Source organism: Ammospiza caudacuta, chromosome 8, assembly GCF_027887145.1.
Source record: "Ammospiza caudacuta isolate bAmmCau1 chromosome 8, bAmmCau1.pri, whole genome shotgun sequence".
NCBI classification, from domain to species: Eukaryota; Metazoa; Chordata; class Aves; order Passeriformes; family Passerellidae; genus Ammospiza; species Ammospiza caudacuta.
The window spans coordinates 11,837,567-11,850,310 of NC_080600.1; positions in this window are offsets into that span (position 1 = coordinate 11,837,567).

Consider the following 12,744-nt stretch of genomic DNA (forward strand, 5'->3'; position numbering starts at 1 on the left):
GAGATGTAAACTGGTTATTTCTCATGAGAATCTTCTTAAAATTGGACTTATTATCCTATGGTAAAGGGCAAGGGCTGTGATACCTATAATAAAGGTGAAGTGTACTTTTTCCACTCTGAAAATCCTCATTTGCTCAAAGAGGGCAAACTAAATTTTAATGGATAAAGCTAAAACTTTACATGAGCTATTATATCAGATTGGTAGGAGGATTCTGGGGTGATAAGCTTTACTTGGTGTTTACAAAGGAGGTGTTGAGAGGGAAGTGACAAAGAAGAGCTCCAAACCTTTGTCTCCCTGTATTTCTTTATTTCTGTTTCTTCTGTGACTTTACCTTGACTCTGGGACCTGTAAAATCCTCAGGCTTGTCTGAGGTCACTTTTTATTCTGACATAGAAAGTGTCTTGCATCACAAACTTACAGGGCTGGATGAGAGGACTAGCATCCATAAAGAAAATCAGGTTTAATTAGTCTTCTTGGGGTTCATCACTGAATCCTTCTGAGGCATGGAGTGCTTGCCACTGCCAGCAAAGGGTTTTTCCAAGACCCCTCACAAAAAGGAAACCACCTGTCTTCACATTTCTGTTTATTGACAGCTATATGGATCTGATGTTGTAAATTTGGCTGGTGCTTTATGGGCATTGCTGTCTTGTTACACTGTGGTGCCTTCCTCCCATTTTGCTGGGGAACTTCCAAATTTGGTTTATTATTAATATTAGAACTTTGAGACAAGACTTGCATGACTTTTAAGTGAAATTTGATCAATAACGCATGTTATTGAAGAAGAGACTGTTTTAGGATGTGTAGGTGAAACAAGAGATTATCCTTTTATTTTTGTCTCAAATTTGAATGTCAAGAGTCAGCTCCGGTACTTCTATTCAGTTTTAGAGAAGGAAGAGGCTGTTCATGTGCATGTGTGTCAAGGGAATTTCAGTTCCTGGTATTTTAGAATACTTTATGGCTGTGCTGTTCTATGCTGCATTATCTTGGAGCAAGAGTTGCTTTTGGCTTTCTCTTTCCAACCTGCAGGAAGTCTCTTACTTTGATATTTGCAGTCTTAGCTGCGCTGTCAGATTTTTCTCTGAAACTGCTAGAGAATCAATACAAGTTGGGGAAAGCCCCAGTTTGTGTTTATCATAGCAATCTCATCTGGATCAAATAGTCTTGTGATGTACATTTAACTAGGAAAAAAAAGGCAAGAAACTATATAGTACTACTGAAACTTAGTGAAATGCGGTGCCCCAGATTTTAGAAATTACTTCTGGGAATAATTCCAGTTCATGATTACCATTTTAAAATATCTTTTAGGCCACTATGCTTAATTACCCATGTAAATATGTATTAGAAGTTAAAAGTACCAGAGATGCATTAAAAATGAAATGGGGACTGTGTTTACTTGTAGATACAATAAAAATGATTTTTTTTCCTTGATGAGTACGTAGTGCTAAATAGAAATGTAAGTAACAGCAGCAGCATTTGAATGACACTGTGTGCAGTGCTGCTTTTGCCCCTCCTGGTTTCTGCAGTCCAGGATCAGGATCACATGCTGAAAAGCCTCTTTGCTCTCTCTTTCCTGGGCATGTTTGTTTTGAGGCTGCTGGAAGCACCAGACTGAAGCAGTGGCTGTGTTGAGTTCTTTGTCTACTGCAAGGAGGAGGGGATAGACATTTAAAGCTGTGTAAGTGCTGGAAACTTGGAAGCCAGCAGTGTTTGCTTAGGAATAGATTTTTGAATTCATTGTGTGTTTATTTACTGTAGACTGGGCTCATTAACCTTGGGCTGCAGCTCAGGCTGAAGCCTGCCTTGGTCAAATCTTCACACAGTGAAAGGCAGAGGTCACTGATCTGGGTGTTATGAGAGAAGGGCAAATGTTAATCTGGTCTGTCATCTACTGTGACCAGATCTTGACTGGCACATCACCATGAATTATCTGGGCCTTCTGACCCAAATTTGCTGTGTTCTCCTTTGGTTCTCTGTGTTGCTTTGACTGAAATTTGCTATATTCTCCTTTGGTAGCTCTCTGTGTTGCTCTTCCTATTTTTACTTTGTTTTCCACTCACACATTCGGAGCAGTTTATCCCTTGTCTTCTGAGCACACCTCTTAGTTTATACAGAGGTAAAGACTATCAAGCCAAATATTCATGGGGACCTGAACATGGTTTACCTGGACACTAAGGCTGCCGTATGAAAACGTGTTTTTATGGTTTGCTTTGGTTTTTTTTTTTTTTTTGCAAGGAACTGTGTAAACAGGTAGAATTTTCACTGCAGCCTTGTCTTTACACTGGTATCTTTCCCAGTCTGATTTTCAATGGTGTCTTTAGCATCCCCCGTGTAACTTTTATGTGTGTAGATGGCAAATCACCCAGGTAAGCTGAACAGCGTTGTGAGGCAGAGCAGCACCCATGGAGTACTTAACAGAGGATAAACTTCTGTGGGATGGAGCATTTGGAATCTGCAGGGGTTACACTGCAGTGCTGCAAGCCTGGGGACTGCCCTGCAGTGCCAAGTTGGAGCTGTCCAGCTTTGATAGCGTGGCACGGCGTGTCATCGCTGCCACTGTCACCTGCCCGGGGCAAGGAGGAGCACTGCTCGCGTTTCCGAGAGGATTACCGTCACGGGAGGGCGACCCTTAGCATCTCTCAGCTCACATTCGTCACTGAAAGGCCAAAAAAACTCTTGCTTTGAAACGATTTTGGGGGCATTTTAACAGCTCCTCTCTGTTAGGTAAATCCTTAGCAGAGAGGTTGAGCTGCTCCACTGGAGGAAGGGTGCTGGAGTTGCTCCTGCAGCCTCTGACGCCTCTGAGCGAGAGGGGGATTTTTGTTAAATTGAAACACTTGGGCTTAAGTAACAGTCCTTCTACTCCATATCTAATCCCTCCAGTACCAGCTATTATCTTTGCAACTTTTATGTGTAGGGCTTTTAAGAACTCATTCTGCAGTCCAGGAGAGCTTGTGTCCCATGTGAACCTGTCCCATTTCTCTCTTCCTTTTGAAATGAAGCTTGTTAGGCTATAAATATTCATGGAAAAGAGCACAGTGGAGTGTTTGTGTTTGTATTCTAATTAATGAGCAAATTCCCCTTCCCCATGTTCTTACTATCAAAACCTTAAAGAATGTGAGAGTCTGTATATTAATATTAAAAACATGCCAAAGGAATGTTATGGGAGCAGGTAGTGATTTGGCCATGTGGACTTACACTTCCATAGTGTTATTATCCTATGCTTGCCTGAAACTATATTTTAATAAAAACCTTCCTGAGAATTCCTGTTTTTCCCAATGTTAATTTGAAATTAAGGGAGAAGGAAAAACCCTACAAAAAGTGTTTCACTGAAACTCAAAACCAGAGAGGAGAAAGAGGTGAGGGGCAGAGTATGGGTAAAGTATCCAGTAATTTTCAATCCTTCTGCAAATGGAAAAAGTAGCTAGCAATAAAGATTTCTAAGTCTGATAAAATATCACCACAAGATCTTTTTTTCTTTGCAATATTATGGTTTTACTAAATCAAGGTCAGATGAGAACTAGATTAGCTACATGATTAATGTGTATATTGAGCCTCACATAGCAAAGTCAGCCAGCACACTGAGGACACTTTCATTATAAAGATTGAGCAAATAATCACTGATGTTTAACCACGCAGTAGATTTGACTGAAACAATGAGGTTATTACTAAAAAAAATTGTCACTCAGTTGCTTCAACAGAATTTACTTCACAAGAAACAGCAGCTTGAATGAAAGAGAAGAAAATCAAAATCCTAACAGTGCAGTGAATGGTCTGAAAATCCTTCAAAAAAGCATACATTAGTGAATTAACATGTAATGGAGCAAAAGGTTCAGGTTTTTATTAGCCTAAGACTTGTAGGAAGGAAGTGTGGCAGGTTTGCAAAGCCCGTGTGTTGTGCAGCACCGAGTTACCCATCTGAGGCGTCAGGTTTGCTGTGCACACCCAGCAGGTCACTTTTGAGTGTGCCCAAAACATCTTCAACTTATGGAGCAATTACATTTTGCTCATTGTACTGCAAAGCCTTGTAGATAGAGTATGTTTCATTTATAAAATGCTTCTGAAGAAAAATAACAGTAAGATCTGGGTTTGTTAGACCTCATTTTGATTTTTCTTTTGTCTGGTAGATTAAAAAAACAACCTGACAAGTATTTGTGAAAATGTTTAAAGTAAAGTTTGCATTTCTAGGTAACAGTAACATGGTAAAAGGGTAGTTTTGTGTAAGCAAGTATTAAAATGTAACTTCGTGGTCGTTGTAGTGAAATCTTTATGAAAAAGGAACTCTGCCTACACAGGTCTCATAACATGGAGAACTCAAATTCATTGCCTCAGTGGGGCCTGGATATATTTGAGAAGTTGTGGTGACAGCTTCCTTTCTGGAAGGGAAAGGAATTCCATTACTTTATTAACTCTGGTGGTGCCTAAAAATGTAAACTGTCACTGACACATATTCTGTAGTTAATGATGGCCTGGTCTCCCAGCCAGATGCCCATTTTCACTGGCTTCTGTATAAAGCACCACTGGAACAGCTGATTAAGTAGATCATAATAACCAAGAGCTAAACTCTGGGAGCATCTTGAATATACAGTTTGCATCTTGCAGTGGAAAAACACCAAAATAATCCTATTAAAGCAATAGGAAGGAATTGTCATCTACTGACAACCTGACAGAACCCTGAACTTGCCAACTCAGGCCATCAGCATATTATTTACATTTTATTTACATTTTTATTTACATTTTATTATTATTTAAATTTTTAATAGCTTCTATATTTACTATTTTAAATAGCTTCTAAGAGGAAAATTGGAGAAATGACAGAGTTGCTGTTGGTAGTAGTACTTGCAGAGGGAGCTGTGTTTGTGCTGCTCTGTGCAGTGGATCAGCTGGGCACAGCTGAGTGCATGCTGACTTACTTGTGTGCAGTGTGGGTTAGAAAAAAGCAAGGTGAATCTTGCTTCTGTGTAGTTTTAAAGTGAATTGAGTTGTATAGCGTCAGTGTTTGCATTTGGAATAACCAGCACAATTTTAACCTCTCAAAACTCACTGGAAAGTCAATACATTTAAAACTGTAACCACCACCACTGCCCCCCCATGTCTATGTACTCTTCATTTGGGGGGGGAAAATCCTAACTGAGAACAGAGAAAAAGTGGGAAATCTTTCCTCCAATAAGGACATGAAATAAAAATTGAGCCAGGCAGGGGAGAAGTGCTATGAGGTAGAACTCTGGCAGTCTGATGTATGTTTAGGGAAGAGATCCAGGTGTTTAGGAAATGCATGAACTTTTATTTTCCTATTACGCATTCTAACCAGCTTCTGAAAGATCATGTCTCTGGTTGCATATCTTTTGAACACACTGGGCTTTGTTTTTGGTGTTTTTGTTGTAGTTGTTGAAAAAAAGAAAAAAAAAACCCTCAGAGAATAGTTCAGCATATTTTTTCCCACTAGAACGAACAAGCAGCTTGACCAGATGAGAGATTTGTCCATTCAGCCATGTGCTTTAATTGGCTACTTGATCATGCCTGGGAAAAAATAGATTAACTAGGCAAGCTTTTAGTGAAATTTCCTCAGAGGGGTCTGCCAGCCATTAACAATTGGCAGTTTATGTACACTTTGACCTAAGTATATTTTGGTTTTATATTTAATAGCCTGTTATTTATGATGTAAAATTTTCTAGTTGCTTTCAAATCATGTAAACTAGTTGGAGCTATTATACCCTCTGCTGAGAAGCTCACAGATTACTTAGAAGACTGGTGTAAAAATTGCAAAATCTGCATATTTCCAGTGCTTTGTAAGTAAAAGTGACCAGGTGCATGAGCACAGTCCATTGTCCCAAGGATATGTTCTTCTCTCTCACTTCCTTGGTTTCTCTGGTGGCTGACAAGACCCCACTTGCTTCAGAACAGAGCTTTGTTTTTAATGAACTTAATGCAAATACCAGTTTAGACTATGACTTGAAATCACCCTTAGCAGCATTTGGGATAATTGGAATAATATCAACATAACAAAGGTAGATCCAGCAAGGAAGCTCTTGAGGAAATAAGATGTTCAAGTTGTCCATTTAGGGGTTGAAATGATATATAACTTATTTTATTGGTGCATTAAACAACTTCCTAGAAGTTGAATTGCAATCTCCTATTTATAAAAATTATTATGACCTCATTGAAAAAGCCAGACAGAGAGAACTTAACGAGAGAAGATTCTGGTGGCAACATGTGCATTGTGTCAAGGTAACTGAGACAAACACATGAAAAACTAAATTTGCAATTCAGTTGTTGCCTTTTCCTTCCAGGACTGCTGACAAACTCCCAGCACTTCAAAGATAGAAACAGACAAAGGGCCCAGGAGTGGCTGATGAGAACATCTATTCTCTCTTTGCTTCTTCAGAAGTGGTGTCTTGTTATGCTGTTTCTTCTGTCTCCTTTCGAATCTTACTTCTCCAGAACAGAATTAAAATTTTAACAGTAACAAGAGATTAAAAGCTCTTCCACTAATGTATTTTCTTATTTTGCAAAGTAGCAGTTAATACCATCTTTAATATCTATAAGCCTGTCAAGGAAAAGATTTTTATTATAAATTTTGTAGTGAAAGGGAAGGCAAAAAGGAATATCATTGAAGCTCATGATTTGTACTTTAAATATTCATCTGTTTCTATCTCTTCTGTAAAATTTTACATACCTGTTTTAAGGAAGTGTCTGCTACCGTACTCAGCATGCTTTATATTTCAAATGCTGCTCCATTTTTAATTGTTTAAAATGGGTGTGGATTGTGTAAACACCTGAGGGCTCCTGAGGGCACAGGGAGCTCAGGGTGAAGTGAGGATCTGGGTAAAGGTAGATGAGGTCTAAAATAGAAAATAGATCTGTTACTCATTGAAGGAGATCACAGAATACCTTTGTTTTCAGAGCAAAATATCCTTGACACTGCACACATCCACTCTCACAAGCATCTAGCCCAAGCAACCTAACAAATCTCTATGTGGTTAAGCTCTTTCTGATGAGTTTTTTCCCTAAACTGGAAGTTGTCTATTTTAAAACATATTAGAAATACAATATGAAAAATCTCTGTGAAACGAAAGAGAATTTGTCTCAAAGAATAAGACAGAGGAATTTTAGAAATATAGATATTTTATTTTTTTTTTTTCTGAGAATGTGAAAATTACTTCTTTTTTTTTTGGCGTCTGGACTGTCAATACCAACTCAATATCCATGATAACAACAAGCTAAGCAGAAAGTTGTGCTGCAGTTGTGAGATAATGCTGGCAAAATAATTAACTCCATCAGTCAAACTCAGAGCAGGATCCTCCAGAAACTTAAAGGTGAGTGTGCAAAAGCTGATAAATATTACTCAACAGAAACTCTCCAAGACCCTGCCAAGAGGGATTTTTAAGTAATTGCTAAAACCCATCTGTCTGGAGACAGTTCTGCCCTGAAGCAAGGGGGCACATTAAAGTTAATTTTTTGTTAGTAAACTCTGGTAATGGTATTTGAGTGCATAAATATCACTTGCACTTATATATATATAATTATGTTAATACATAAATATAATGCATAGGTATTTGGTATAGGCACAGGTGCCCCCCACACTTCCATGGAGTTAGTAAATCCAGCATACAATGTGCTTTGACATGTTTGTTAGTGATGCACCAAGAGTGTAATTCAAGTTTTGATTTAAAAGTTTGGAGTTTTTTACTATGTTCTGTTTTTTTTTCCTCCATATATAAGTTTTCAATGAGGAAAAAACCTGTGTTGTCATGAAGACTTTTTTTTATCTTACCAAGTGAATGCATATACCGAGTGAATGAATAAAAGTGAATGCATTTGTAAGCAGTGCCTTAAGCATTTGTTTAGTTTAAAGAAAGGCTCGGGAAAAACTATGTTTAAGCACTCTTCTAATTGGTACCTTGAAATAGAGCTGATGCTCAGAATTACAGGGATCTGGGCAAGGGCTCAATTCACCATGGTAGAGAAGATTTGGCAGCCAGAATCTGTTGGTGCCTCCAGGCTGTCCCTTAGCACTGGCATCCAAGAGTTGTTGTTCTGGTGGGGCAAAACTCTCTCAGCACTGAAAAGATGGAGGAGTTTGGCTGCTGCCTCTTGTCAGCACTGGGGTGTCCTGCTGGCACCGCACATCTCCTGCAGCCTCAGCATCCTGTGTGGCATCCTAACAAGATGCAGCTTCTGGGGAAACCCAGGCCTGTGCCTCCCTCTTCTCTTGTGTTATGTGTGTGTGAGAGCAGAGAAATATCTGGCACTTTGCAGGAAATGGCTTGTAAGCTGCAGCAATTATTCATGCAGGGAGAAAGAAAGCTGATGGAAATGTTTCATCACAGAAAAACACCTTTTTACACAGGAACATGTTGGTTTCAAAACACCTCTCTGAGCCACTGTTTCTTTTGAATGTTTTTTTTCCTGCGTATTTAATGCCCTTTCTGCACATAGAGGTGTATCTGCATAGGATTTATGGCTTTGGGGATTGCTGCTGTAGCCTGAACACCTAGAACATGGCAGACTATAAATAGTGGTGTGGATAAAGCCGTGAGCAGCTTCAAGGAGACCCTTGGAGTAGCAGCTTATGTGCTCCCATAATGTCTAACCTGGACAAATTCATAGTGTGAGAAAAGATGCACACACTTAAATAGGAACATTATGGGGATTTTTGAAGGAATTTTGTATGAGTTAGAGACAGGACCTCTGATTTTTTAGGTGATGTAATTTATTTTTCCTATTTTCTGCATAGGGAGGAAAAGTGAGTTCGGCTCATGTCTTCACTGCATGGTTCGGAAGGTCACAAGACCTTTAGTTACAGGACCTTTTAAGGATTTATTGACCAGTAAAACACTATCAACAAGGATATTTATGGTTTTGACCCAATCCTTAAATATTTTGTCGTATGTACTCATGCTGCAGTGTAAGCTTTCTTAGCCAATCATGTTAGGACACACAAACCTAGAGTACTGAATTCTGAACTTCTTTGTAAAGTTTACCTTTGGAACTACTTTTATTTTTTTCTATATCTTAAACTCTAAAACTCTAAACTTTCCTCAATCTAATGTGTCTCTGCTTCAAACTATAAGGCCACATTCTTGCTTCTAGCATCTAAGTTTGGGAGCCTTTACCAAGGTCTCAAATCAAATCCTGTGTTTAAATCTAAGCTTTGGCTTACAGGCCCAAAGCTCTGAGTGTTCTGTATTTCAGATTCCAACAGAACTGTAGTTTAATATCCACCTGTTTGTTACCTCTGTTTCTAGATTAAATATCCTCAGCAGCATCTGATACAGACTGACTCAAGGTTTATGCTGGTGAATTGCACTAGTCAGAACTGGAAAATGAACCCTTTATGAAGCCATTTTCCTATCTCTTTTTTCTGCTTCTTGGGGGTAAACTGATGGTAATCAGAGCCAAGTTGTAATTACCCAGTGAGACTGAGTTGCTGAGGTGTGTAGCTAAAAATTTATCCTGTTGGCAGGACACCAAAAACCTCCCCATGGGACACTCTGAATTGGGATGGGATCCTATTCTGGATCCCTTTCATGGATTGGATTTGTGTGTCCCATGTACCCTGAGCTTCCCAGCTTGGTCACCTTCCTCATCTGGAAGTTCCTATTGCCTGAAGCAATTCAAAATTAGCTTGGGCATCTTTATCTAATACACTGTAATTTAGGTATATTCTGAGCTATACCTTCTCCTTCATATGGTTTGAAAACAGGTAGGGAAGAAAGTCTGTTTTTTATGAATTTTCAGCAGCGTTTTCCTTTCCTGAGGGGTTCCATCAGAAGTGGATTACACTGTGCCCCTGGTAATCATTGAATAAACGTGTTAAAAAGTACTTGATCATTTTAGCAAGTACCCCCCTGTGGCTTCTGCAGGGCCTTGTGTGAATTGTACAAGATGTTCAACATTTTCCATGCCTTATTGGTTTGACCTTTAAATATTATTTAAAATGTGCATGTGATATCATCTGCAACCAGCTGATAAAGGCTTATGAGCAAAAGGACAATATTTTGTTGGAGGATTGCTATATTTAAGAACAGCATAACCTTTGAAGGTCTAGTAAAATTGCAATAAAATTAGTGGATTTTTGTATAACAGCAGTAAAATTGGTGTATTTTTCTAATAGAAAAAAGTAAAAGGCTGTGGTTTATAACCTGAACTTGGAAGTTTTTCTACCTAATCTGATTTTTTTGTTATTTTCTATATCATTAGTCTCATGCTGGGCAGTATAAAGTTATGTTTATAACATGATAGCTTAAGATGCAGGAGTATATATGAAAAATATCACATTTCATCTTTAATGGAAATTCTTGTAGTATATAACTACACAGTTGTAGGGTGTATGTGTAGGATTTTCAGTTTCTTAGAGGAGTCTGGGTGAGAAAGACCATGAAGCAAAAGATTTCATTATTTAAAATCCCATCTGGGTAACATAATTATGTAAATTATGTAAAAATGTAGTTTTTAAAATTTTGTAACTGTGTGGTGTTTTAATGTGTTTTTCTGGTAATTTAAGTGTAAAAAAGGAATTTGCAGGCTGTGAATGCTCTTGGGTGCTGCTGACCTCTGAGAGGAGGCCAGGAATGCAGCTGTTGGGCAAGTTCTAGGGCTGGGTGGCATCTCAGTGTCCTCCTTTGCTTTGACCATGGAAAGCTTTCACTTGTGTTGCTCAAACACCCACTCTCAGTGAGAAGTTGTGTAGTGTGTTACTGAGGGGTTTAGAGCACAAACTGGTGTTTTCTGATATTTTCTGTCCTGCTGAGCACACCTGATTAAAGCTGCAGTGTGGAGTTGCGCTAGCGTTTGAGATCACAGTGCTGGCCAGCCTTGCTGCTGTATGTGTGTTTTTCAGATGTGGGTCTGCAAGCCCTTCTGTTTGCAAGCCTTGAGCTGTGCTTGGCAAAGGAAGGCTTTGAGAAGCTGAGCTCAAGCAGAGCAGGCTGAGCCTGTGGTGTGAGCTGGGACTGCAAATGCATCCCCTCAGTGGGGAGCTGCAGTCAGGCTGGACTGCCTGTAATTACTCCATTAGGGAGAGCACTGAGACTGTAAAGAGATCCTGGGAGCAGTATTTCCCTCTCTGACCATGACCCAGGAGCAGATTGACAAAAGTAATATTGTGTGAAATGTGGGCTCTTTTAAACCTGATTGTTTCATTATCCTCAATCAACCTGCACTCCTCAAAAGAAAAATCAAGTGTAAGCAATAGCAGGAGGCAATACAGAGGGTACAACTGATCATCAACACTAAAGAAGTGGTTTCTGCTTTGCTGCTTCTTCTATTCTACTGCTTTGCTTCTTTTCTTTTTTTGTTATTCTAAAGATTAATTTAAGATATCTAATACTGAAATTTATATGTTCTGCAGTCATTTTTCTATTTTTCAATTTTGTTCAGTTTGCTTAAAGGGCAGCTGGTAGGAATTTACCTTGTTTAACCTTAGACTTAATCTTTTCCTCTGGGCTGGGTTTTGAAACCCTTCTGTGCTCGAGTCAGTAAATGCTTGCCAGTTGCTAAATATAATAAAATAATTTTCTGTTTATCTGAACATTTTAATTTGAAGAATAAAGGATCTTGTAGTTAATGACATGGCTGAAATTGTTAAAGCTAAGTCTCAGGCTGAGTTAGAAAATATCGCTGCATCCCCAAATTTTTTCCTTGTTTTTCCTCTTAAAAAAACTATCAAAATGTTTTTATTTATGCCAAAAAGTTACCAATTTTTTATTTATACCAAAAATTACCAAAATGTTTTTATTTATACCAAAAAAATACCAAAAAGTATTTATTTTTAAATGCTTTAAAATTACCAAAAGTTTTTATTTCCCCTCCAAAAAAATTACCAAAATGCCCAGCTATTACATAAACCTTGTCTGCAATATTTTATTACAAAGCACTTACAGTTTGTCATTTTATACCCCATAAAACTAGAAACATTTAGGAATGTTTCACTGGAATGCTGCATTCATTTTCTTTTCTTTCCCAGAACTGGGATGGAAGAGAAATTTTTCACATTGCTGAAAAAATTAAAAAAAGAAAACCCAAATAATTTTGGACAGATAATGAATTATCTCAAAAGCTTCAGTAGCTTTTTGTTGCTTGGGACAAGCACAGTTATGTGCTTGTTGCTGAGAACGAGACTTGCTCTTGCTGCACATAAAGTGATCTGGGAGGTATTAATGAGTCTCAGGGAGAGTTTCAGGGGGTCTCCATGACCATCCATAATGGGATGAGCTCTGTGGATGGGAAAGCTCTTCCTCCTGTCAGGGTTGTGCCACCCAAGTGTGTTCTTATCACTGTTGTGGGCTTCAGTTGCCACTTCCTAACAAGAGACATCAGGAGGAAAAATGTACTTCTGTAAATAACAGTGGTTCAGCCACTTAAGGGATACCTCACCATTTCTGAAGCTGTTCCTTTGGTGTTCCATGAAAAACTTTTACTCTCTGAATCAAAACTTCTTGCTGTCTGTGGCAACAAAAGACCAAGTGGCTTCAAAATAATTACTACTTCACCATTTTTCATTGTTCTTGCCCCAATTTTTGCATACTGCTATGCCAATCTTAAAAATCAAAATCTCTTTAGCTCCTAAATCCAGGGAAATCTGGAACCATGATTTTGTTCCTGTTTTCCAAAATACTTTATCAGCAATTTTTCTTGCTCACAATGCAGCAGGTGGATTCGTTAACCTTTGCTCTTAACAGGGGCAACATATAATTTAGGTGATTTTGGCAGCAAAATATGTATCAATGCTAAATGCTTAAATTT